The sequence below is a fragment of the Siphateles boraxobius genome, unplaced genomic scaffold (genome assembly GCF_051911475.1).
Source record: "Siphateles boraxobius isolate OS27281-9 unplaced genomic scaffold, OSU_SipBor_1 30, whole genome shotgun sequence".
Classification (NCBI taxonomy): domain Eukaryota; kingdom Metazoa; phylum Chordata; class Actinopteri; order Cypriniformes; family Leuciscidae; genus Siphateles; species Siphateles boraxobius.
In genome coordinates, this window is record NW_027508920.1 from 1527051 (window position 1) to 1554446 (window position 27396).

A 27396-nucleotide genomic window follows, 5' to 3' on the forward strand; every position below is an offset into this window, starting at 1 on the left:
GCAGATTGATTTAACCATCAGAAACTCAAACTATTATGTTATCTGAACCCCATAAATTATCTAAGTTGATTTGATAAAAGAAAAAAAATTGTGATTACATTTTTTTTTACAGTGTAGTAAAAGTAGCATTTGTTAAATAATGTTAGACAAAAATACACAAAAAAAAAATGTTATATTTTCCACAGGATGTCGCCACACGATGGGGTACCAAGCACAAAATGATCGAGAGGGTGCTAGAGCAACTCCCAGCCATAAGACGCGTCCTAGTTGAAGATCGAAAACATGGCCACCTCAACCCAACCTGGCAGGATGTTTCTGTGTTGGAATCCATTAATGCAGCAATGAAGCCAGTGGCTGATTTCACGGATGTCCTCTCAGGGGAAAAATATGTCACTGTGTCCTCAGTAAAGCCTGTGTTGGAACTTCTTAAAGGTGAACTTTTATCACCAGACCCCAATGACACTGCACTGACAGCAAACATAAAGGCAAACATGTGCAGGGTGTTGAAAGAGAAATACAGCCCACCTGAAATCCAAAACCTTCTGACAAAGGCCACCATCTTGGATCCAAGGTATCGTGGTACCATGGAGGATGCGGAGGTCTTGGATGATGTAAAAGAAAAGCTATTGCAAGAACTACTAGACATGAACGAGGAAGAAGGAAAAGGAGAATGTGCCAGTGGTGAGAACTGTGTTGAAACTGCAGGGGGAAATGAAGGATCTGAATCTGGACCTCCAGCAAGCAAGAAGAAGAGGCTGTGTGACCTTCTCCAGCACAGAAGAAACCTACTTGCAAGTCACCAGACTCAGGCATCGGTTCCAAAAAGAGTGCAGGCTGATGTGGAGCTGACCAGGTTCCTCCAGGAAGAACCAGTTCATGCATCATCTGATCCCTTAATGTGGTGGCGTGATAACCACAGAAGATTTCCCCTAGTAGCCAAGTTAGCACAAAAATACATGTGCATTTGTGCAACAAGCACCAGCTCAGAAAGACTGTTTAGCACAGCTGGTAACATTGTTACCCCTGTAAGATCCTGCCTTAAGCCCCACAAGGTAAACATGTTGGTGTTCCTTTCTCGGAATCTGCTAAACAATTAAAAAACAATTTGGCAGCAGAAATGTCCTGTTGATGGATCTGTGCCTTTGTGTGAAACACTTTAAAAGTTTAAATCGACATATTACTTTTTTTTTTATCTAGTTCTTGATACCTTGCACTTTTTTGTTAATGAAAGTGTATTTATTTACTTGTTTTATTTATTTGGGATATATTTTTTTCACATTTCACAATGTCTAAATATTGAATAGAATAAGAATAAAATGTTCTTTGTTCTTTGAAACAGTGTACTTGCATTATTATGCTATTATATTGTCATTATGTAATCAGTGGCATAAAATGGTCTGAAAATTACAATAATATCGTTTAGCGCAATTAATTTTGGTGCAATATATCGCATAACAAAAAGTAGTTATCGTGACAGCTCTAAGTATACCAGGAATAAGCCAATGGTAACCGTTCCAAAAAAAATCCACAAAAGCTTTTTGAATGGTAATAAGCAACTCGAGGATTTCGGAGGATTTAAAACAGTTACTCTGTGCCATAGCATTGAGGCAGCCAGATTATTGATAATCAAGCTCCTCCCTCTGAAAGAGAGCTGTGGGAGAAGCCATCGCCATTTCTGTAATCTATCGATCACCCGATTTGCTAATCCCTCCCAATTCTTTTCAGTGTATTGGGCTGTCCCCAAAAAAACACCAAGTACTTTAAATCCATCTTGAACCCATTTACACTGTTGTGGCAAGTGAGGTGGTCCTATATCCACCCAGTCTCCCGACAAAAAGGATGCACATTTATCCCAGTTAATACGAGCAGATGTAGCATTCTGAAACTTGTTCAAACTAGAAATAAGTTTAGTAACATCATCAGTGCTCTTGATTATTACTGTCACATCATCTGCGTACGCTGTAAGTTTCACCGGGGCTACTTCTGGGAAACCTGGGACACCAATACCACACAACTGTTTCCTCAGCATAACTAGCAGAGGTTCAATGGAGATAGAGTACAGAAGACCAGACAGAGGACATCCTTGTCTTATTCCCCTAGTCACAGAGAAAGGTCTAGTTAAAGACCCATTAATTTGTAACATACTGTAAATGTGACTGTACAGTAGCTTGACAAGAGAAATGAAATTGGCACCAAAACCAAAAGCTTCAAGGGTCTTGAACAAATAAAGATGGTCCACCCTGTCGAAAGCTTTTTCCTGATCCAAGGAGAGGAAGCCAATGTCCAATTTGTGCCTTTGTGCAACTGAAATAATGTCTCTTACGAGAAAAAGATTATCGAAAATTGTACGTTTAGGGACACAAAATGACTGATCTTCATGGATTACATTGGACATATATTTTTTAAGTCTATTAGTTAGTGTTTTGATAAAATTTTTAAATCAACACAGATCAGTGACACTGGTCGCCAGTTTTTAAGGAACCCAAGATCTCCTTTTTTTGGGATCAATGTTATGATTGCCCTCCGACAACTCAATGGAAGTTTCCCTCGATTAAAGCTTTCCAGGAAGACTGCATACAAGTCCTCTCCAATCAAATCCCAGCAGGCACGATAGAATTCCGATGAAAGACCGTCCAGACCATGCGACTTCCCAGGGCTCAGCTCCTGGACGGCACGAGAAAGTTCAGAAAAGGATATAGGGTTCTCAAGGATATGTTGATCTTCCTCTGATAACTGTGGTAAATCACACAGAAGTTGTTCTGCTGCTGATCTATCACATAGTTCAGCACAGTAGAGGTCCTCATAAAAGGAAAGTGCATGAGTGCGGATATCTTGCTGGTCAGTTGTCACACCAGCCTGTGGTAAATTCAGTTTATGGAAGTACTAATGTTCTCTTGGTTTTTTTTCCAGACCAAAGAAGCATGCAGAGGGAGTGTCCATTTCATTTAATTGAGAATATCTGGTCCTTAAGAGAGCTGCTTTTCCTTGCTCCTCCAACAAAGTCTTTAGAAGGAATTTATTCCTCTCAATGGAATCAACAGTCACCATGGTCACTTTGTCTCAGAATGTCTTCTTCAAGAGATCTCATTTTTTCTCTGAGAGTTCTGGTGTTATGGGCAGTATATTGTTGGCAAAACAACTTAATATGCACTTTGCCTATGTCCCACCACTGACTTAATAAAGGAAAACTACATCTCTCCTCTCTCCAAGATTGCCAAAAAAAGCCAAAAGAGTGAGTAAAAGAGTGATCCTGTAATAATCTGTTGTTAAAGGGCCAGTGTGATTTGTGAGTTTTAGAAGACAGGACAGAAACAGCCACGGAGATATAATGATGGTCAGATAGAAAAGATGGTACTATTAGGCTGTTATAAAACCTACCACTATTACTCTTTGCAACGTAAAATCGGTCAAGTCTCGCTCCAGACAAAGAATTTGAGTTAACTTTTAACCAGGTATACTGTTTAACCCCAGGAAAACTATCTCTCCATATATCAACAAGATCATGATAACCAATAACATTTTTTAAAACTTCTGCAGAACTTGGGTGAGGTTCATCGTGATTCCTATCTAAATCAGGGTTTATAGTGCAGTTAAAATCACCTCCAACTACCACAACATTATCCTGTGGCCACTGTGACAAGGCACCTGACAACTTTTCAAAAAATATCTTACGCTCTTGTCCAACATTTGGAGCATATACATTAAAAAAAGAAAACCCTATTTGTCCAACCATAATATCTGCTCTTAAAAGTCGACCAGGTATTATCTCAAACATAACTGGTTGATTAAAGACACATGGAGAAAAAAGTATAGCAACACCAGCACTAAGATTAGTCCCGTGGCTCATTAAAATATTTCCCTTCCAATCACAATTCCACTGTGTCTGATTCTGTAAGTCAGAATGAGCCTCTTGAAGCATAATAATTTCTGCCTTTTTAAGTTGCAAATAATTAAACAGAGCAAGTCTCTTTGTTGTGTCCCGACATCCATTGATGTTAAAAGATCCAATATTTATGGGTGCCATGGATAAGATAATGTTAAGGTATCCAGAAACCCAAAATAATAAACTGACAATCATGACCCCTATAGTCTTTGAACCGAGCTTTTAATCTTTTTTTTAACAGTGCTCAGGTATTTTTTGAGCCTGTAGCGTTTAGGCTGATCAAGCTCCTCCAGTGTTGCCTTTCTTATTGCCATTGTACATGAATCAACGAAGAGCTGTAAATCTGGGAAGTATTTCTCAAGTTTTGGTTTTCGCTGGTTAAAGGTATTGTCCAAAAAATTATTAATTTGACTAACATTATAATAAGGATGCTTTAATTTAAAAATGTGACCATTCTCTGCAGACCCTCCGTGAGAATTTGCAATAGTAAGATTTTCTGCTATATCAGAAGTGTCACCTTCAGAATCCATCTCACTTCCTTCTATCAATACACCAGCATCACCCTGAGACAGGCTAAATCCTGATGCCTGCGAATCGACCAACTCTCCGCCAGGCATCACAACCTCAGCCCGCTCTACTGGCCGCTCCGGTTCACCGATTTCGCCGGCGAGATCTGCGTCAGCGCGCTCTACTTCAGCCCGCACTGTGCTGTCATTTACACTTACAACGGTATTCACGGAAGAATGTGTCAAATCGTCAACATGCTCGTTCGTTATAGGCTCGTTAGCACTTTCTCCATCTTCAGAGAGAGAAGGCGCTTCAATTACCTTATCAATTCTGTCACTGCTAGCACCTTCATTATTTACTGGAGCAGAAGGCAAATGTTCCGTAGAATGATTAAGCTCATTCACATTAGTGTTAGCCTCATCATTCATTGAACATACCAGTTTTGTATGACCGTACTTCCCACAAGTAGAACACCTCATTGATTCAGTACTGATATAAATGGTATAATCTTTACCTAGCACAGTGGTTTTAGCTGACGTATTCAAGGATTTAAATTCAGAATCATGAAAGTCTGACGTCTAAATGACATCACATGTTTGAGTTCTGGATTTTTTAATCCTAAAGGGATCATTTTAATCGGCCCCACTAGTTTACCATAGCGTCCTAACAAACCCTCGAGTGAATCTTTAGAAATGAATGGGGGGACATTCGAAAGGATAACCTTCTTGGAAGGACTCGACAACAGCAGAACTGATAGAAAAGTATCTCTAACGGATAAACCATATTCGACTAGATGCTGAACCAAAGAGACTTCTTTCAAAAAGACAACAACAGCCTTGTTCATCCTTGATGCGGACACACCAATTTCGCTGCTAATCACAACTAGAGAATCCTCAACTGTTATGGACTCATCAGGTAGACATTTGCACCCATGTTGAGTGGTTAAAGTAACACAACCATCTGAATTTGTTCCCATTTTCCACCCTTAGGTGAAAAAACCGGCGACAATTAAATGAACACTAAACCAAAATATCTAAACAAAATAAAGAGAAAAGGGAAAAAAACTAACAACTCACTCAAACACGCCGCAACTCGCTCAGCCGCTCCTCAGACGCCCGCACATGCGCATGCGCACACGCAGAGAGAGAAGGAGAGAGAGAGAGAGAGAGAGAGAGAGAGACAGAGAGAGAGAGAGAGAGAGAGAGAGAGAGACCCAGCTAACAAAAAAACGTCCCCAGAACGTCCCCTGAACGTCCCCCACGACGGGACGTCGCGGGGGACGTTCGCGGGACGTTCGCAGGACTTCGCGGGGGACGTTCACGGGACGTCCCGAGGGACCTTCGCGGGACGTTTAGAAAACTTTCGGGGACCTTTACGGAACGTTCACTAGAAGTCCTTTTAACATCTTAACACCCTTTTATAGTGTAGCATTAGTCTGATAACACAAAATTGAACAACCAAGGAAACACACAACAAGGAATATCAGGAAACAAAAATACTTTTATTTTCATAAACAAAAAAAGTGCGTGTGTGTGTTTGCGTGTCCAGTTGCCAGGTTTCCAGCTGAAACGCGTTACTCCTCCACATCTGATTCCACCCGTAAGCTTGGAACCTAAAACAAATTAACAAAATTTAAACATTTAGGTTTTATTTTAAATACAGCTATTTTTACATAATTTAAATATTTTAAATGGGCTACAGGGGATCATTGTGCCCTAGGCTAGAAGTGATTTTATTCACGAACACATTGTGCTGTTATAGCCTACTTTGTTTTACGGTGTCATTGACAGTGTAATTATATATTTAAGTAATATTAATTAAGTACATGTACTTACTATAGTGTTAGGGTAGGATTAGGGTTTGGTTGAGGGTTAGTTGCATGTAATTAGGCTATGCATAATTAACTGTTAATACTATTGTAAGTACATGTAACAAGGACACTGTAAAATAAAGTGTTACCGCATCGTACCCACTGTCTGTTTGCATACACACACGACACAAGCCCAGCATCATAGAGATTTATGAATTCTGAGAGTCTCCTGGTACTGAGTACAAATTCATGCTTTCATTTTGCGTGCTCTTTACACACATAAATTACCTTTTACTTGCCGATACACAACTTTTTTAGTATAGCCTACGCACTTTTTTAGCATATACACACTCAACTATAAATTAGTTTGCAAAATAAGTCATCTTCAAAAATGCTTAAAGATCATACAATTTTACCTTATTTTTTTATATATCATATTAACAAGGACAACAGGTCTATATTTGTCAAGTTGCAAGACATGCATGAATATATAGGCAAACATTATATTTGATTAGACACATCGCAATTCACAGAATCATCTTGCTCAAACACTTTTGGAGCACCCAGGTGAAAAAGACGTATATAAATGTATTAAAAATGTACTTGAGTATGTTTTTAGTAAAATACACTTTTTGCCAGGGTTGATATTGTCCCCACCACTTTTTAAAACATCTCGCGGCACGGATACAAATACAATACAAATAAATAATTGTATGTAGCCTACTGTACGGGAGGTTTTTTTTTTTTTTTGGTGGTGTAAATATATTTATTCTGAAGCAATATTTTCAGATTTTACATACTTAAATCTTCGTATTTGTGATGTTTACCCCAGTGTGTTATTTATTTTTATAAAGAGAACTTTTATTACCTTATTAAATGTATGTATCATCTTTCATGTCAAATTCTTACATTTGATCAATAAATTCAGTTATAATAAGTAGACACTGGGCTGTTACATCAAATTAAATAATTCGCACTGCAAAATTACAACTGCAATAAATAATGTTATGAGATTGATGTTTTAAATAAATGTTTGAATATACAAATAAAAAAAATGCAATACTTAAACATGAAACTAAACCGCCAATAGGTGGCGGCAAGTGACCGTCTTAATTAGTGAGTCATTGAGTCATTCATACAAAAGATTCCTTCAAAATGCTGAATTAAAGCCCTGCATAAACCCGCTTACAAGAGTAAAAGACTGCAGGCTGCACCGTCTTTGCTAATTGGTAAGTGCATTATACAAGTATAATTTAGTAAGTACATTATAAAAGTAAACTGGTGTTGATGTCATGTTAGTCTGTTACATAATTATATCAAAAATAAAAGTTTACAAACGTTTACACTGACAGTCTGACAACCTGAGACGTGTCAGATAAGCTGGGTAGCAGGCAGTTAGCTGAAAAGAGTAGCAAAATTCAAGGCCCGAAATTTGAAATTGCAGTGACGGATTTGAGAAGTTGCAAGTGCCTAATTGAGGTTGTACTGCGATTAAAGGCAAATATATATTACAAGTTTGTGCGTGTCATTGTATTTCTGTGAATGGCATTTTACACATTTGTGACTATTTGTCTGCAGCTTCAAATTCAGAATACAGGTTTGTGACTTTTGTCTGCGAGTGCAAATTTCAACATTCAACTTCAGATTTTAATTTTACAGGTTTTCACATTGGAGCTGTGAGTGTAAATGTTCACGTACAAGTATGAATATTTATTGTACAAGTTCTCAAATTCACATCTACGTGCTCTCGAGTTTTGATACTCTTTTAAAATTAGGCCTACTTATATTGTGAGTTTTTGGTCAAAATCCTCTTACCTGAACATTTTTCTTTGCTTTCTCACGATGTGGAGCATGCTTAAGGTTCACGGCTATCATATCTTCCACACTCTGGGTCTTGTGGTGTGGATACACCTTACTGCAGGCACCTTCAAGTAATAGTTCACAGTAATTATAAATAGATCACAGACACATGTAGAAAGTATTATTCTCGATAGTATTAAAAATCCATCATGTTCTCATAACAGACCATTACTACTAATATTTATATGCAAAGTTTGAAGGAATATTTCAATCAAAGAGAATGAATCTATCACATTCCACTTGCGCTTTTTGCAACCTTGGAGACAGGATCTCTTGAGTAATGTTTTGAACTTACGTATGATCACATCATTGATCAGCAGTTGCTGAAATGCCCGTTTTCCTTTTCTCCCTTTGTAGCTGTATTCAGCCCAAAGGGAATTCTCTCCGATTTTTTTTAGCATTCTTCTAGTGCCATCCCCCAAACTGCCTGCACTCTGAAGACAAAGATATCGAATCTACAAACAACAACAATCAGTTATCAAAGAACAGTGCCAAGAAATTGCAGCATAACATAAAACAGCATTTGTTTCAGCACATACAATCTTCTTGCGAAACTCAACAGCTTTCAGCTTTTCGCACAGCTCTTCCAATTCCTCCACTGACTTGCATGGCTCCTCTAGCACCTCGAATAGGTCCAAGGCAGAGGTGCTTGGCTGGCTCACAGACTGCAGTCCAATTGCTGTTTTAATATCGGCATGGATTTGGTCAAGTTTCAGCAGTATTCTCCTCTCCAAACCATCAAATAGCTGAGAGATATCTGTGAAAACATTGTGAATACATTCTCTCTCTCTCTCTGATTTTTTTCTCAATTTTAGTAATTATAGCCATTCAGCATTACAGTATAATTAAAATCTATCAATTTTAACATTTATTTAATAAACCATCTTCAAATAACACTATTGTAATCAATGTCACAAAAAAGGCCTATACAAAAAAGGCCTACGCCCTTCAAAATATTATTATTATTATATTATTATATGAAGGCAAATATACTCATATATATATATATATATATATATATATATATATATATATATATATATATATATATATATATATATTAGCAAATGGCAAAAAGTCAAATTGAATAGAGCTGATTAAAATTAAATAAAGTGTGACTGTTAGAATCACAATGCTTGTACATATCTATCCAGGTCATCTGTATATATGTGTATAAAGTCTTTCTTCATACCTTGAATCTGCTGGCTTGTAGAACTGGACTGTGGCTGGAGTGTTGAAGCTGATGGAACTGTAACCACATCAATCAAAAAGTGCATTTATTTGATCAATATGAAAGTTGAAACCGTTATAATGTGAATTATTACTACATTTTTTGTACTGTAAATGTAAATTACTAAATGTAATTAATTTATGTGATGGCAAAGCTGAATTAGTATAGTCTTCATGATCCTTCAGAAATCATTAATATGCTGATTTGCTGCTCAAGAAGCATTTATTATTATGAATGCTGTAAAGAGTTGTGTTGCTGTTTTATTTAATTTAGTTTTAAAAAAGCCCCAACCTTAAACTTCTTTCTATAACTACTCAGTTACTGAAAAATTAAAACTCAAAATGTACTCACAGGAAGGAGCATTGGGCAACATCAAACCAGATTGTTTTTGTTTTTTTCTTTTTGGCTGCAGCTCCTCATCTAAGGTAAAAAAAAAAGAACTTGAGTAAAAAAGACATAACATTGTTTAAACCTATAAAAACTAAATAACAGTGGTCTTACCTTCATCAGTCTCCACAGCTGAAGAAAACAAAAAACAAACAAACAAACAAAAAAACAGTGACAGCAATCATGTAGGCAATATTGACTTCTCTTCATATATATATTTTTTAAGTGACATTCATTTTCTACTTACACTCAAGTGTAGTTTCTGCTAATGTTGATCTATTTTTTGATTTTTTCTTTTTCTTTGCTTGTAAGCTGGTAATGTCATCTTCCAGACCAAATGGAATAATGAAAATAAAGAATTAGGTTATATAGTTAAATATATTCTCCTTTTAAAAATCCTCACTGATATTTAAAACCCATTTTTTTGGTATGAGCACACCACAGTGAATTCACCTGGAGATGACCCACCATTCTCATGAACTGCAAAACAAAATTTTATTAAACATTAATAGAGAACACAAATTTTGGCTTTTCATAATCATTCTCATTTCAGTTATGGTTTATATGCTTACAGCTTTGAGTCTGTTTTGCCCATCTGGGCTGGCTGGGCAAGACTTCTTCCTCTGCAAAAAACAAATTTTAAATATTACCTTTCATAATAAATTAGGGAAGATCTTTAACCTATTTATTATAACATATCTAAATACCTCTAAATCGTCTTGGGGGAATGACTTTTCTCCCCGTATTCCCCCGTATTCTCCCCGAGTCCTCAACATGCGATGTTTCTTGGGCCTTTCTTGACCGAAATCTTGCCAGATCATAATTATCTGCTCACAAAGCAGCATAACTTATAGAAATATTTGATTTTTTTTGTCTTGATTAAAAAGTTTGTATGGTATTATTTTGCATACTTTACCTGTGTCAGAAAATATTCTGACTTGATGTTTGGACCATAGCTTCTTATCTGGTATGGCACATTTTTTTACCATAATACCAGCGTTCACGTGAGGCCAGTAGCAATACAATACCTTTCAGACATAGATGTATTTGTTTTCATTTGGACATTTACAATAAACCTGTTTAATATTTAACATTCATGTTTACATATATGGACACTTAGTCTTACCTCATTATTTAACTCCAACCAGCTGGATGGAGCCACCTCAACTTCATTGTGCTTAATGAAATGAAGCACAACATAGCGCAAATAATCCTGTATAAAATAGAAAAGTTAAAATATAAATTGTTGAAATTTTTATAATTAGCTATTAATAGATCCATAGGACATGCTCTAACCTCGTGAATAAATTATGATTATGGCTGTTATGTATCGGATCCATTTGTTGTTATTGTTCATCCTCCTTGTTTTCTTAAGTTCTAGACATTCTCATTTCATTTTTGTAGTTAAAATGTTCTTCTACAGAAAGGCTCGAGTCTTGTGACATATTTGATGATTTGGTTGTAATGCTCTGTGTCTTTAAATTAAACTAATAAATAACTATGTACATCTTGCAGCAGCCTACAAAGTATGAAGGATAGACACGACAATTCTGATTCCACCCTGGTCTTCCAACATGAATGCCCTCCTCTCAAGTGCCTTTCTGTCAAGGCATCGCATTTGTGAGTGCCTAATGCTAGCGACATACGCTCCATAAAGACGGGAATCACATGGCGTCATCAGATATGGCTGTAAATTGGTGAACACTCTGCATAACATTGTGTTGTCCACCCCTTCTGACACCACCTCACAACATTCTTCAGGGCTTAAAACAAACACATTGTTTGGGCTTTTCAATGACACAACTTTTTCCTTGTTTTCTTGCTTCAGCTTTGATGTTTCCTCCAGACGATTTGCTACTTGAGTTAAGACATTTTTTCCAGAGCGGACCATGTTCTTCATCTGATGTAGATAGTTTTCAAATTTAAACGCACTGCAGTTGTCAAGGCAGCCAAAGTTTTGAGCATCTTCTGAAAGGTGAAGCAACGAATGGACGTTGTACACTAAAAATGTCTCTCCGTATATCTCCCGTCCTTTCTCCACAAAGTATTGCAGTAGTTGGCTGGCATAAGGCCCTTGTGCCTTTGTAAGTTCTGGACTCACTAAGATGCACAGAGCAGTGCTAAAACACAAGAAGTGTTCGTACAGTTGTCCTTATAGTGCTCCCTTCAGAACTATCTTCCCTGTGTATAATGCAAACTGTCTGAATTCGGTTGCTTTCCAACGCTCAATTTCTTGCAACCCCCTTGGCTTTCTGGCAAAGCAGTCAGGAATTGTTTTCTTCAGTGTCACCAGCCTATTGCTTACACGGGCCACGTCTCCTGATGACATGCGGTACTCGGATCTACCTCTTGTCCACAATAGCAGCAACTTTTTCAACCGACCATCCCAGGATCCCTTCTGGGTGCATCTGTCGCACCCATAGTAGCCGGAGAACTGCTTGACACACTTGACCATGGCTTTGGCAGGAGCATCGCAGGTAACACATCTCAGTTGGATGTTTAAATGCTTGCCTTCCCAGGTCAGACCATTCTGCATTAGTTCTGCCAATTCCTGAACTGTGTCACTAATAAAGTCTTGTGTTTTAGGTTTGGATCCAGCAGTGGTGATGCAGAGGGGGAAGATACATGCTGGTGACAAATTAATGGAACAAAGAACTGGCCAGAGGGACACGTTTGAGCTTTTGAATAATGGTAGCCCATCAACGTTTAAGGAGAGGTCCAGTGACTGCAGATGGTCTGTCACAGCTGCAGGATATCTGCTCAGATGCTTTGAGAGCTGATCTGCCACATTAAACTGTACACTCTCAACAGCATCTTTGGTAGTAAGTTCATAATGCTTCTCATTTCCAAAGAGTGTCCTTGCAGTATGGGGGAGTTCTGCATGCCCATGTATTTTGAGGATGCTTAAGAGAGCATCCACAGCATTATGTTTAACTTGAAACATACATGCCCATTTTGAAAGTTCTTCCCTGAGAGTGGTTGTATCTTGTTCGCTATCAGAACTTGACAGGGCTGGATCTGTAAACATGCTAAAATTTTCCTCCTCAAAGAGCTGGTTGTGACTGTCACTATCAGCAATGCTGGCCATCTCAATTGCACTGATCGTTTCCTTGTTGGCTGCTGCCTTTTGTGCCCTTGACACTCTAGCCCAGATTTTATTGTACTGCCTCTTACGCTCTTTTGATGTCATCCATCTACTGTACTGGTGTCTCTGCCAATAATTCAATAAATTACGTTTTTCAGTACATTTCCAGATTTAATCTGTTTTTCCCTTAAACTATCAACCATATAACTTGATTGGTACTGAACTTACCTTTTTGGAGGACATATTGGCCAGAAGTACAAAGGCTGAGAAAACAGATATAAACAATTATATAATTATAATTATAATTATATATTATTTATGTGTATGCATATTATTTATGTGTATGTATATATATAATTATGATATTATAATTATTATATTATAATTATATATATATACATACACATAAATAACTATTTCAAACAAGATAAATTAAAAGATGTAGCCACACTGTTGGCTGTTTTTAACATCATAATACTTATTAAGTTTGATATAAACAATATTAAGTGTTATTTTTTGTGACGTATAGCATTTAAAACTTAGTCATAACACATGGTTTTGTTTTCAGGTAAACAATTTGTAAATTGTTCGTAGTTAGATTTTTTAATGTTTAAAAGTATTATTTAAATATACATTTAAATTTAATTAATTTTAATGTATAATAGGCTAAAGATTTAAAGATAATTCCAAAAAGATATGCATTATTTATACATAAATTCAGACTAAATCAATGTTCTGCACAGTCTACAGTTGTGACCTCAGGAATAGTTCATGAAGTGATCCACATCTTTCTACAAACACGGGAGGTGAATTATTATTCTGATTTGGCCCAAAAGCTACTTGCACTGGTTACTGTTTTTAAGGGCCACTTGAATCATTACTTTTCAGTGTGTTTGCACCATAGACTGTAAAACAGGATACAACCCAGATAGATATAACTCTAATTTCAATTAAACTCCAGTACAATAGGTGGCGGCATGCATTTAGTGTGCTGCCCGCCAGTAAACCCCATGTGATGAACAGGAAGAGCATATGCATACAGGACGGCTGGCAGACGTGTCGCTGGAAGACTGCGGGTAAGATTTTTTTCCTAATTTGAACGTTAAAATGTGTTTAATCGTGACTACAGTAACTTTGCTTTTCTATTATACAATAATCTTTTGACAGGTTAACGTTATTAGTCACAAACTAAGGATGATCTTGCTCACATCGCTCGCGCTAGCTGTAACGACGTTATCTCGCGCACGCGCACGTCACGCAGCGCATATTATATGTATGAAAGGTTAATATATTAATTAATTTAACGTTACTTACCACAGATGTAACTGTATGTCCACCGGTGTCGCGAAGAAAGTGGTGTAATTGACCTGCGACGTACTAACGCTCAAGTTCACTAAAATATGATTTAACTAAATCCTTATATGAACGCGAACAAAATCAAATGATATAACGTTACAAATCAAACAAATCAGTATAGATATAAATCTCGAATAAACTAACTTAACTAATCCTATTCACAAACACGTATGAACACACAACTTAACTAACTTAACGTTAATTAGCTACGAAAATAAACCTTATCTAACTTATCAAACTGTACACTATAACTAATATAAATACTATATATGGTAACTAAAACTTAACCTACAATGAAAACTAAACGAATCAACTAACTTGTCTAAAAATTAAGTACAAAATACACGCAATTTAAATTAGTGATCGACCGATGTATCGGTTTACCGATATTTTTCCCGATATTTAAGCATTTTCCCATAATCGGGAATCGGTTTTGTAATATCGGATTTTCCGATAAACGGCGCCATCTTGTGGCCGTTTTGAGAATTCCGCCATTGCAGCCCGCGTCTGAGGAGATCAGTCAATAACAACTCTGTGCACAGGTAAAGTATATGTTATACTTGCTTTGCTTTAATTATTCAACTTTATTTAACATAACAGACATGCATGCAGAAATGAGATTTGAGACATAAATGCCTGATATAGTTTATTTATGCAGCTTGGTTCTAAAAAATTGAGACGAACTCATTGAGCCACGTAGCGTAATCCGTCATGTCCTTCCCCAATAAAGACGTAACTTTACATTAATTAAATAAAACAGACATGAATGAGTGCATGTTGAAAATAAAAGTGCTGAATTTAATTCTCTATCTGTTGTATTTGCTCACCATTAGTCTCGAAAAAAAAGTTCGTTCATATTGCTGAGCACTCACTGGGTTGATGATCAGGAATGCTCAAGCACGGCCACTGAATGAATTTTTTGACAAGATTATCTTGTTTAAACACCCTAGATTATATTATCATTTACTACATAGCAATTATTTCGCTAATACACATCTAAATATACCGCTTTGTGGAAATTAATTATTTATTATCTGCACGCGCGATCGCGGTTGAGTAACGTATAGCCTAATGTTATAGTTATGTGTAAATGCATAGATAAACAGCACTTTGTCATAAAGCATTTCATGATCTAGACCGACAAAAATATTAATAATAATTAATAACATACTAGTTGGAAAATGCAATGATGTATATGCTGTTTTGTTTGTTACTTTACTGATGTTATAGGCTATTCCAGCTAATATTATGCAGTGAATTAATATTACCCATGAATTATTCCTCACTCTTAGTTTAAACCTATTAAACGGCACATAAACCTTCTAAAACTGTTTAAAATGAATTACATTTCTGCAAAGGTGATATGACTCCCCTGTCAATTATTTTTTCCATATGAAAACATTATGCTTTTAACATTTATTTTGCCTATTGTTAACATTGTTGCTGCTGATGCTTATAAATGATATGTATAATTTAGATATAAATTATATAATGTAATAATATAAATGTTTTTATTGTAATTTGATAACATATCCCCCCCCCCCCCCCCAATATGTTAGAATAGTTTTTGTGCTTTATTTTTTACCTCATCAAAGCTTTTATTTTTAAACAAAGACACTTAGTAACAGTGCACTTTATTTTTTGGACTCAGACCCCTCTATTTATATGTGTATAAATATAAAGGTTTTTTTTTGTATGCAAGGAGGGAGTGATTGTTATAAATAAAATGGTTTGTTCAGTTCATTTGTGTTGTAATAATTGTGCCAAAAACAGAAGTATAACAGTAAATAAATATCGGTTCTGCATATCGGTTATCGGGCACATACACATGCAAATAATCTGTATCGGTATCGGTTATAAAAAATCAATATCAGTCGATCACTAATTTAAATTTAAAAAAAATACGAAAATCTGCTTATATAATCAGGAGCTTGTCTATTTCCACCACCTTCTTTAACCAACAGACGTTTATTCCGTTATTTCAGTTATAAGTATCTCTCGCGAGGCGCATTTAAATTTTTGTATTCAAATGTATTTTATTCCCTCTCTGTCACCTATAACAATACACACAACGAGATATGATTTCATCTTTCCTGTTACAACACAATTCGTTTCCTTTCTAACGTTACATATTAGACAGGCAGAATTTGGTTAAATGGGTTCATTTGAAATGTCACAATTGACAGCAGCATAGCTTTTGGTTTGGCTGAATTTTAATTGTGACAATTCATCAAAGTGCTAGTGTGTTTTTTTTTCTTCTATAAATGGGTTCCCTATTAAAGGGAAGCTTTGCTGTTTATTCCAGACTCAACCTTTTTTGTGAACATACTGATGAATACCGTCATAACAATGGAGGATTGCAGTACAATTGTTTGTTTAGAGAGAGTATTTACACTTAACCTATCAATTGATGCTTATTAATCTAGTTTGTTTCTGTGTTCCAGTCCCTGGTGTCACGGCTTACTTCCTGAAGGATAATGCTTTAGGTAAGCAAATTCAAACGACACACCACTACCCGAAACCTTTCCTTTCTTACTATTTTAATAGCATATTAGGGCTGCAATGGTACATGTATCTGTCTGAACCAAATGGATATGGGGTGTTCAATACGGAACATGAATTTATTACAAATCTTAGCATTTGTTTAACACATATTAGGGCTGAACAATTAATTGCATTGCGATAATATCGCGATATATAATAAACAACCCTCTACGCACCTTGGCAATAGAATCGCAATTGGCTAGTACATTTTTTTTTGTTTACTCGTCAGACTGATATATATAGGTCTATATATATATATATATATATATATATATATATATATATATATAATTCCACCAATGTACACTCTTAACATCAGTTAATCAAGCATTATATTATGATAATCAAGCATTATTTAATGATCGAACTTTAGTAATTAGAACTAACACTCTCGTGAACACACGTGAAGAGTGAAGTTTTAGTTGCATATGCATGCAAGTGATTTACTCGCATTGTAGTGGGTTGATAAAACAAGATTTTTTAACCGCAAAGGCTGCGATTTACAGTCTGGTATATGATGCTTCTGAAATAAAACTCAGAAAGATGTGATGAATTGTTTTTGTAAATATGACACCTTATACATCATGTACAGTCTGTATAAGTGTATGATTTAACTTTTCCCCATGGTCTAGTGTTAAAAAAATAAAAAAATTGCAATATCGAATTTTAATACTTGTAGAATTGCAATTATTAAAAAAAACTCAATACATATCGTATCGGCACCCAAATATCGTGATAGTATCGAATCGGGAGATAGGTGTATTGTCCTAGCCCTAGTGGTGCATGATGATATATCGGCCGATATGGTCAATTTCTTACACAATATGGTTCCGATGTCAAAATAGGGCCAATGTGAACAGGCCGATAATCATTCCTGTGTATTTGACGTGTGTGTAGATTAGGGCTGCACCCAGCCCTAATTTATATATAAATTTAATGTAAGCATAACATTATATTTATAATATAGCCATTGCTGCTGATATGGCGCTAAATCATACATAAATATAGATTGTGCTGCATTTTAAAATCTGGTCACTTTGGACCTACAGAATCTGGATACTATTCTGAAATGATTTGTATTCACACAATGCAAGTCAGACCAATGTGGTAATGCATGAGAAATAATTCATTATTTGGACAACTGTTCTTTAAGGACACTTTTACAGCAGTACTTTTGGTGTTTGACATAAAAAAATATTTCAACCCTTTTCTGTGAAGTATGCCGAACAATTTGTATCTGTATTGACAATATTCAGTTTGACGTTTGTAGTTTATACATTTTTCAAAATGTTTCAAATGGACAGTCACATTTTTTTATTTTTTATCAAGCTTGTATTCTTGTAAAAAAAAAATTGTTTTTTTGAGAAAATAAGAAATTTCGGCTCAGATTATTCTGGGTTTTTAAAAAATGATAATCATATATTTCCACCCATTATTATGCATGAAACTGTTATTCATATTATGATTATTATTTTGGGACAAAAAAGACCTTATGTTGCAGCCTGACCAACAGTTTGTTAGTTTAAATGATGGGTGTAGAATGTGAAATTGCTCAAGTTTACATGAGGATGCATGTTTTACCTGTATCTTTTTCATTTTTCTTTTCCAGCAATTTCAGCATTTGAATGTTCCCATCCTTTTTGGCCGCCTCTCCTGCACTTGCTGTTTGGAAGTCATTCCTTGGATCTGATTCAGCAACTGTCATTCTACATTTCTGTTTTCATTCGATTTGCTTACATTTTGAACACTTAGCATTAATAAATATTTTCTATTTGGGCTATAGTTGTACATTTCAAGCTTGTTTTTCCTTGATTTAATGTGTTTGTGTGGATATTTGTTATGCAACAATTATCTATTTCACAGTACTTCATAAACATGGGCGGCGCTAGGGAGGGGCTAGCAGGTGCTTCAGCACCCCCAAGAAAGACCATAGCACCCCCAATAATTATTTCTGGAAGCAACATATCTCCTTATTTCAACATATGCTGGGACATTCTAATCTGCATTAAGCCAAGTGTTCTTATAATGGTTTTCTATGGGAGGAAAATGGTTAATGTGTAAGCTAATTAAACACGTTGCGTTTATTTCTGGGCTCATCTGTTTTTTTGTAGTATAACCTACTTTATTATGATTTTAGTATCATAATGATTAATAAATGCATGCACAATTATCCGTGAACTTGATAAACGTTGCAGATATGTTTAAATATGCACAAAAAATGCCTTTCAACGTGCAAAATTCAGAATTAAATGAATTTGCAGCAATTTGTACAAATAGAGAGTCTGTAGGCCTACTACTGTATACGTGTTGTAGCCATTGAATAAGAGCATTTAGTTTCATATTTGTTCAAATATTATAATGTTTTTTTTCCCCATGTTATGAAAAGTGAACAGCATGAGTAAGATAGGATATGCAATATATCGGGAGACATGAAGTGGGTCATTCATGATTTTGACTCATTAGCCTACGTTGTGTTTTGAAGAAAGCCTTTCTTTAAAGTGAATTTCGTTTTGTATAAATTGTATCTTAATTAAAAAAAAAAAATTTAATCAACCAATTGCCTGGATTTAATAAGCAAATATAGCAGACAATATAATCATGACATGGAGGCGTCAGCGCGGTCACTTGCATTGCACTGAACTTGAGCGCATCTCATCATAAATTAACTGAAATATGCCTCACAGACATGAGAAATATAGAAAGCTTGCAACTAAATCTTTAAACGAAACTATTCCAAACGAAAAGTAATAGGCTACTCTCTGATTATGTTGCACACGCACATATGTCGAAATAACGAGATATTATGTTGAAATAATAAATCTTTAAATATATTTGATTGAATGCTGAATGTTGTGCTTATTCAATTTAGTAAAATTAAAACTTTAGTTGTGATAATTAAAATGATTGAATATTAAATATTGAAGTTTTGCTCATTTAATAATAGTATATACAATATAGGCTATATAATTGCGCAGCTCCCCCTGTCAATGATCTAGCACCCCCTCAGCACCTGCGTTAAAAATTATCTGGCAAAGACTCTGAATGAGAAAACACATTAGCATTGTCATATATATATATTTTTTTAATCAGTTAATCTATAACTGCACAATGGTGGATACTTCCACTATTGCCTGAATATGTGTGCACTATGATTTTAGATTATGCAACACATTAACTGACTGTATTTAAAAGTCATATAGTAATGGTCATGGAAATTATTTAATGAAAACAATTACAATGTATCTTACCTTTTATTCATTTTAAATAGTGGAATTATTACAAATCAGGTTTAGTTGGATCATTGTAATACAATCATCAGTTATAAACCAATCTTAAGAAACATGATTTGTTCCATATAACTTTTTTATTAGTAAAGCCATATCCACAAATAGCCATGTTTTCTTTATATTTTTACTATGGTTTATTTGCACTAAAACCATATGTCAAAATGCAAAAAACAAAACAATTTCTCCGCATAGTGGACGTCCTTGGAATGTCCCCCAACCAACGTTATAAACAGGACCAAATGCGAACGTCCTCGGAACGTCCTCCAGCCAACGTTATAAACCGGACCAAATGCGGACCTAAGAAGACGTTCGCAACGTCCGGGGGACGTCCCCTGTTAGCTGGGGGGAGAGAGAGAGAGAGAGAGAGAGAGAGAGAGAGAGAGAGAGCACGTTCCCTCTCGCGTCTGTTACTGAAATGACCGTATTCACAGTAATAGGCGAACACACCTTTTTTTTGGCGGCTGGCTTGACCGTGTGTTTTCAAACCGCGGCTGGCTTGACCGCAGTCATTTAGACGGAATGCCCCGATAGTGATCTTCATTCTCTCTTATGATCGAATTATGCAATAAAATATGCAAATGTGTTTACAATTAGTTGCACGCACACATACTCCTCAAAATCCTTAGTTGACAACACTTGATTTTAACTATTATTTACATTGAACAAGCACATCTGCACATTCTCTCTCCATTAGAGGTTTTCCAACTTCCCGGAAAGTTTTTGAACAGTCCAAATCACGAACACATGCGGGGGTGTTTGGAAGAGTCCATTTCCAAAGGGGACTTTTTACAGTTTTGTAACAAATAAAATTATGTCGCAGAAGAAGTTGTTTTTAATTAAAGAAAAGTTTCGGTTTTTACATATATTTGAAAAGTTTACTATCAAATTTTTTTAAACTTTAAAAAAAAAGCTGTATAAAGTTAAAATACAAAGGTGATTCGTACATTTTTACTACGTTATCAGAAAATGTTAGAGAAAGTTTTTTCTTTTTTTAAATTATGTATCTTTACAGACCTAAAAGCATGATGCTTCAAAGTATGAAATAGAAGTTTTTGAACATATATACGATTTTGAACATTTATAAATGTGTGTGTGTTGCTAAAGCAGAAGTCTATTTTCTTTTAAATAAAGATTTACCTTTTATTTATGCTTTTATTTCTTTAAAACAGTCTGATGACATGCATTATTTCTGTGATTAATTGATTAATGTTGCGAGGGGGTTTCCTCACACGTGTAAAAAGCGTTTTAGATGTGTTTGTTTGTGACAAACAGATTGTATTTACTTAGACTTTTTAAATGTATTTAACATTTTAAATGTTTTTTCTTCTGACCAACTTACATTTCATATGAATTACCTGAGGCATTTAACAACCACATATAGGGAATGCATGTTGATTAGTAAGTTTCAGGGATAGTGCAAACATGCAATGTTCGAGAAAGCTCATATTGTTGTAATCTTTCAGAGGTCTCTGTCACCCACAAACGTAAAACTTTGTGTTGGGAATATCCAGGCATAGCTTTACTAAAAGAAACTTTATGGAAGTCATTTTCAAACTGTGAGTATGTTTTATATTATATATAACATATTTTATATATTAATATTATGGTTCCATGTTGCTTTAAAGTCAAAGGCAGTTGCTTTACCTTTTTAACTAACACCTCAACAAATTAAAGAAACATTTGAGCTAAGGAGCTAATCCCAAATAAACAGATAATGGACCGTTCACAATCAACAATATGTTAGATATTACTTAGTATGACACTGTTCACATCTTGTTTCTCAGACTGTATGTGTTTTAGGTGAAAACTTTTCTTTGAGAGCTGTCAACATTCAGTGTTTATAGGAATAAATGACCATTAAGAATTTAAGTGATAGTCTTTCTGTTTGAGAATGTTTGACTATCTATGACTATCCCTCTATCTATGATGCTGAATCACAAAATGTATTAACACGAAAATTAAGTGCATGCTGTTTTAGACTTCAACTATTAATCACGTCTGACTATTGCACTGAGAGATATATTCATTAAAGCTTGAGTTAAGTTAGAATCAAACATATCTTCATACCAATTGTGTTCTGACACAATGACAGACAAAAATTGTTCTAACAATTATTTTTGTTTTATAAATACACTTTTCTTATTTCTACAAATATCTGTGCTAAATATGGAGTTAATACACAATGAAAACGAGAATAATGCTACCAAATACGTCTGACACAATGTTTTTAAGAATAAGCAGTGTTTTAAAATACAGATGTTTTTTCTTTTGACAAAACTACAATTCAAATGATCTCACCCCCGTGGTGTTTAACATCCAAGAGCTGAAGCAGTTCTTTATGCAAAAGTCAGTTTTGTAATGCAAACACATTTGAGGGTTAACGTTACCTGTCCTTGTAAAGACTATGGATAAAATTCTAAGATAATGTTTGCACAAAAGTAAACTCTAGAGGTCAACTTGCTAAAAGTAAATACAGCATGAGACAATTAAAAAGAATATAGAAAAGCCACTTGTGATCAGTTTTGAATGTTTGTAACCGACATTTTATATACTAGCCGATTACACTGTTTACATCTTGTTTCTTTTTATTTTTGTACAGTGTGCAAAAACTATAATGGACAAACATGTTCATATAGGAATTTATGAAAAAACACGTACAAATATAGCATAAAGAGCATTAAATGGCCGTCCTTCTACAGAAGTATTTAAGACTAAACAAATCATATTTCTTTTACAACATCTTTCTGCCATGTCTACGAAACATCGACATTAAAGATGAGTATTGCTGTTGTTCTGTTACCTATAAAACTATTACACTTCAAACTCGCCTAACTATTACACTTGAAAATGTGCATTTCACAGCACAGTCGTAGATACACAGTTTTGTTGTGTATGTTACTAAACAACAGTTACGATAATGAATTATAAATAAGAGGGGGTTTTTTTAAGTGAAAGGTGGGATTATTCATTTTTATTCTGTCCATACCAAAACTTTGACACCAGAGTTTTAGATCTGATCCAGAAAACCGACGTTGTGTTTTATGTCTTAATAATTTGTTTTTCTTTTTATGAAAACATGTGGTAAGCAGCTTTGGCCTCATCAGCAGAATGCAAAAATGTTTTAACAATATTGTAAATTTCAATTGTTAGATAAATTATCTACCTATTATATCTAACTATAAACAGATATGTGAAACAAGCTCAATCGCATTAGAGTGGATTCCTGTTTTGAACATTGTTATTGAACCGCATGATTAACAGTGCTACCCAGCAAGCAATAGCCGTCATTTCACCGTCTCAGTTAAATATAGACCCCATATAGTCCAGCTATGTGTAACCCATTTGTAGCCAAAATAACATTGAATCTGGTTACACGTCATTTTTTCCAAAATAACTTGCGAGGATATTCAATCATATAAGCAAAGTCAACTGTGATTACAACAAGGTGTTTGGTTTCATTTCTTTGACATGTTTTTATGTGAAGGCTGTGCGTAACCGTCAGACCGGCTATTGTAGCCCAAATATAGTCAAAACTGATTAATTGTAGTTTTGTGGCCAGGCAGCGCATGAGATGGTTGATATCCCATCATGTTCACGTTGGTAATATCTACAAGATGCAAGGGTTATTTCATTAAATGGTCGAATGTATTGACGATTTAGCTCTGAATTGGACGGGCTATGTGCAATCTGCTTTTAGCCCACCCGGGGAAATCGAGGCAATCATTGGTCTGTGCTCAACGGCTTGGCTATAGCCCTGATTTAGACCAGCGATTAGTATAGCCAAAATAGTCTTACAATAGTTTTCGCATGCGCAGCTTCATGTTTGCTGTCACACATAACATGTATACACAATCTACGATATTATTTGACTGTCTTTAATTTAAAATGAAATAAAAATGGAATTACATTTCTCAACCGCTAGATGGCAACAGCCCTACTGAGACATAACTACTGGCACCGCGGGACTTGATAGTTAGTAGAGATAACTGTTCTCGAGATCACTCCATAAACATTTCCACCATTTTGAAACATTTTAAACGAGACAGAGCATAGCATTCATTTACTGTCGGTCGAAGAGAAGAGGTAAAATAAAGTCCTAACTTACTTTTGTCTTGTAAGTATCTGTGTTTTCGTTTTGACGTGTGCTCATTTTGTAACTAAATTATGAGTTATCATGTGTTGTTAGAATCGTTATGGAGATAAAGCCAACAATTAATTGTTGTTTTAAAAAAAGGTTTTGGTTTGTACTTTTTATTTTGTCATTCTTAATATTTGTATTATCTTAATTTGTTGATGTTCCATATTTTATTTGGTCATTTTTATGTTTTGATCTTTTGGTTTGTACTTTTTATTTTGTCATTCTTAATATTTGTATTATCTAAATTTGTTGATGTTCCATATTTTATTTGGTCATTTTTATGTTTTGATCTTTTTGTACGTTGTCTAAGTCATTAATGTACTTTTTCTAAATAAAACTTTTATATTGAATTTGTTTTGATGGATTGTCATTTATGAGAACCTGTTATATTTGAGTGAAAAATGATTTTAATCCTTTAGCCATCATTTTGTTGTCTATTAGACACATGTAGTCTTTCAATAGTCGTCTAATTGATGACTAGTCTATTCTTGAGGTCTGGTTAGACGTCTATTAGATTTTCACTGACAGCCCGAATTCCGCCTTATTTTAGACGTCTGGGCTGTGTTTTGACGGCTATTAGACGTCTTTTAGACGTAAAATTGCTAGCAGGATAGTGTTCTTGGCCTCATCAAAGTTTACACCGGAGCATACCGACTCTGAAACAAGACCAAATATTAGCATGTAACATTTTGAACATTTAGTTTTTTATGCATCTTTGTTTGGATCTCTTCTTGTTTGGATGCACCTTGTTTGGATCTCTTCTGAAACACTGTTCTACTGAAATTGTTTACCATTGTTTAAAGGTGCAATGTGTGAAAATTTTGAGTATCTATTAACAGAAATGCAATATGCCATCCATAACTATGTGTTCAGTGGTGTATAAAGAACTTACTTAATAAACCGTAATGGTTTTATTACCTTAGAATGAGGCTTTTATATCTACATAGGCGCGGGAATCCCCTTCTATGAAGGTCGACATATTGTGACGTCATGTTTCTACCGTAACCGACAGCGAACAAACAGCGTTACAGAGCGCGTTTCGTCACTACCTTGAAAGAGAAGCCGCAGAAAGCTAGAAGCTAGCCATAAACACCGTGAGTAGTGACTTTTCCCTTGTCAGTGGTGTAAAATATGTAGTTGGATTGTTTCATGTAACTTAATTCTTCTCCCTCGCTGTGTTATGGCTTTGCTATGTGGGGATAAATGTGCTGGTTACGTTCGTGAGACAGCTGATTAGCACTCTTGTCATTGACCGTAAAACAGTTACAGGAATCACCAACCCGTCGATCTTGGAAGCATTTTAAGTCGATCGAGTTTCCAAAATCAGAGAAAAAAAGCTATTGTGTGTAGTAAATGGTGTCTAGGGGATGCGAGGCGCGCGCCCTGTTACAATCACGTTATTTTTGCCGCACGCACCTTTGGGCTCATGCGGACGCATCCAGTATAAACAAGGCTTAACGCTTTAACCAGCTCAGCCACAGTAACAGCTCATATTAGCCATCTAAACTTTTACTACCCTATTAGAAAAAATATATAGTTGCATAGTTTCATGTGGTTCTTCTCCCTCGCTGTATTATGGGTTTGCTATGTGGGGGGAAATGTGCTGGTTACGTTCGTGAGACAATCAGCTGATTACTATTATTATATTATATATTAAGACCCTTGATCCTCACCTGACTATGGCTTTGTAAACTTTATCCATGATGTGGTTTATAATGGACTGTGGTACAGAAACTTTGTTTACTCTGGCTATTCTCTGCTGTCTCAGACGACGATGTTTGTCCCGTTTGAGACACGGTAGCTTCTTCGAAAGGGAGGGGTGAGTGGTGGGCTGAGCCCTTAGTGTAAACTCGCAACCGAACCGCTAGATGTCGCTAAAAGTCACACACTGCACCTTTAACATCACCATTATCAATCTATTGCAGTGTGTCTATTTTCCTTACGCTTTGAAAAACAAACTTTGAAAACAACTATGTTTTCTTAGAATGTCATCAGCCGTAGAAATATCTTGCGTATGTCTCTCACACACCTATCGCAGGGGTTTCCTGCATCACCTAATCTACAGCAAAAGAAAACATTTACAAGAGTTGTGAAATGTGCGTTAAATTGAAATCTAAAGTGACCCTCAAAATCTGTGTATGCAACAAAATACAGTGCATCCGTGTACGATGATTTATCTGAAAATTACTTTTGTCACTTTGTTTGAAGAAAAAAACTTAAATCAACTGGTGGTTAAAAACAACTTCTTCTGCGACATAATTTTATTTGTTACAAAACTGTAAAAAGTCCCCTTTGGAAATGGACTCTTCCAAACACCCCCGCATGTGTTCGTGATTTGGACTGTTCAAAAACTTTCCGGGAAGTTGGAAAACCTCTAATGGAGAGAGAATGTGCAGATGTGCTTGTTCAATGTAAATAATAGTTAAAATCAAGTGTTGTCAACTAAGGATTTTGAGGAGTATGTGTGTGCGTGCAACTAATTGTAAACACATTTGTGCATAATACGATCATACGAGAGAATGAAGATCGCTATCGAGGCATTCCGTCTAAATGCGTGAAGTTGGCCCCCCACCCAACGCAAAACGTCGTCAAACTATACTCAATCGTTTGTGCTCCGTTTGTGCTGTAAAAAGTTTCGTTTGTGCTGTTTCGGTTTTTTAGATATTGTAAAAGAATATTTTTAGGTCATTCTGAGGTCACTCAGCCCCCCACATGCTCCAAATTCACCCAAAATAGGCTCGTTCGTTTGTGCTTCGTTTGTGCTGGTTTGTGCCGGTACAATTTTCGTTTGTGCTGCGTTGGGTTTTAAAATATCGGAAAATTGAATTATAGACGATGACGTCACCAGCCCCCCCACATGCTCCAAATTCACCCAAAATAGACGCAATCGTTTGTGCTCCGTTTGTGCTGGTTTGTGCTGTAAAAAGTTTCGTTTGAGCTGCTTCAGTTTTTTAGATATTAAAATAATATTAGGTGGTCATTTTGAGGTCACTCAGCCCCCCACATGCTACAAATTCACCCAAAATAGTCTCGTTCGTTTGTGCTGGTTTGTGCCGGTAAAATTTTCATTTGTGCTGTGTCGGGTTTTAAAATATCAAAAATTGAATTATAGACGATGACGTCACCAGCCCCCCACATGCTCCAAATTCCCCCAAAATAGTCTCGTTCGTTTGTGCTCCGTTTGTGCTGGTTTGTGCGGTAAAAGGTTTCGTTTGAGCTGCTTCAGTTTTTTAGATATTAAAATAATATTAGGTGGTCATTCTGAGGTCACTAAGCCCCCAAGAGGCCAAGAGAACAGCAAAACTATC

At 35.7% G+C, this 27396-nt stretch overlaps 1 long non-coding RNA gene across 1 annotated transcript; it reads right to left on the reverse strand.

Annotated features, from left to right (window-relative positions):
* Window positions 1-9659: 9659 nt before the first annotated feature.
* On the reverse strand, window positions 9660-10060 carry LOC143757400 (uncharacterized). Its single transcript, XR_013210498.1, has 3 exons — window positions 9926-10060; window positions 9793-9810; window positions 9660-9711 (listed from the first exon to the last, which is right to left on the reverse strand). It is a non-coding gene; the product is annotated as an uncharacterized LOC143757400 (long non-coding RNA).
* Window positions 10061-27396: the final 17336 nt, after the last annotated feature.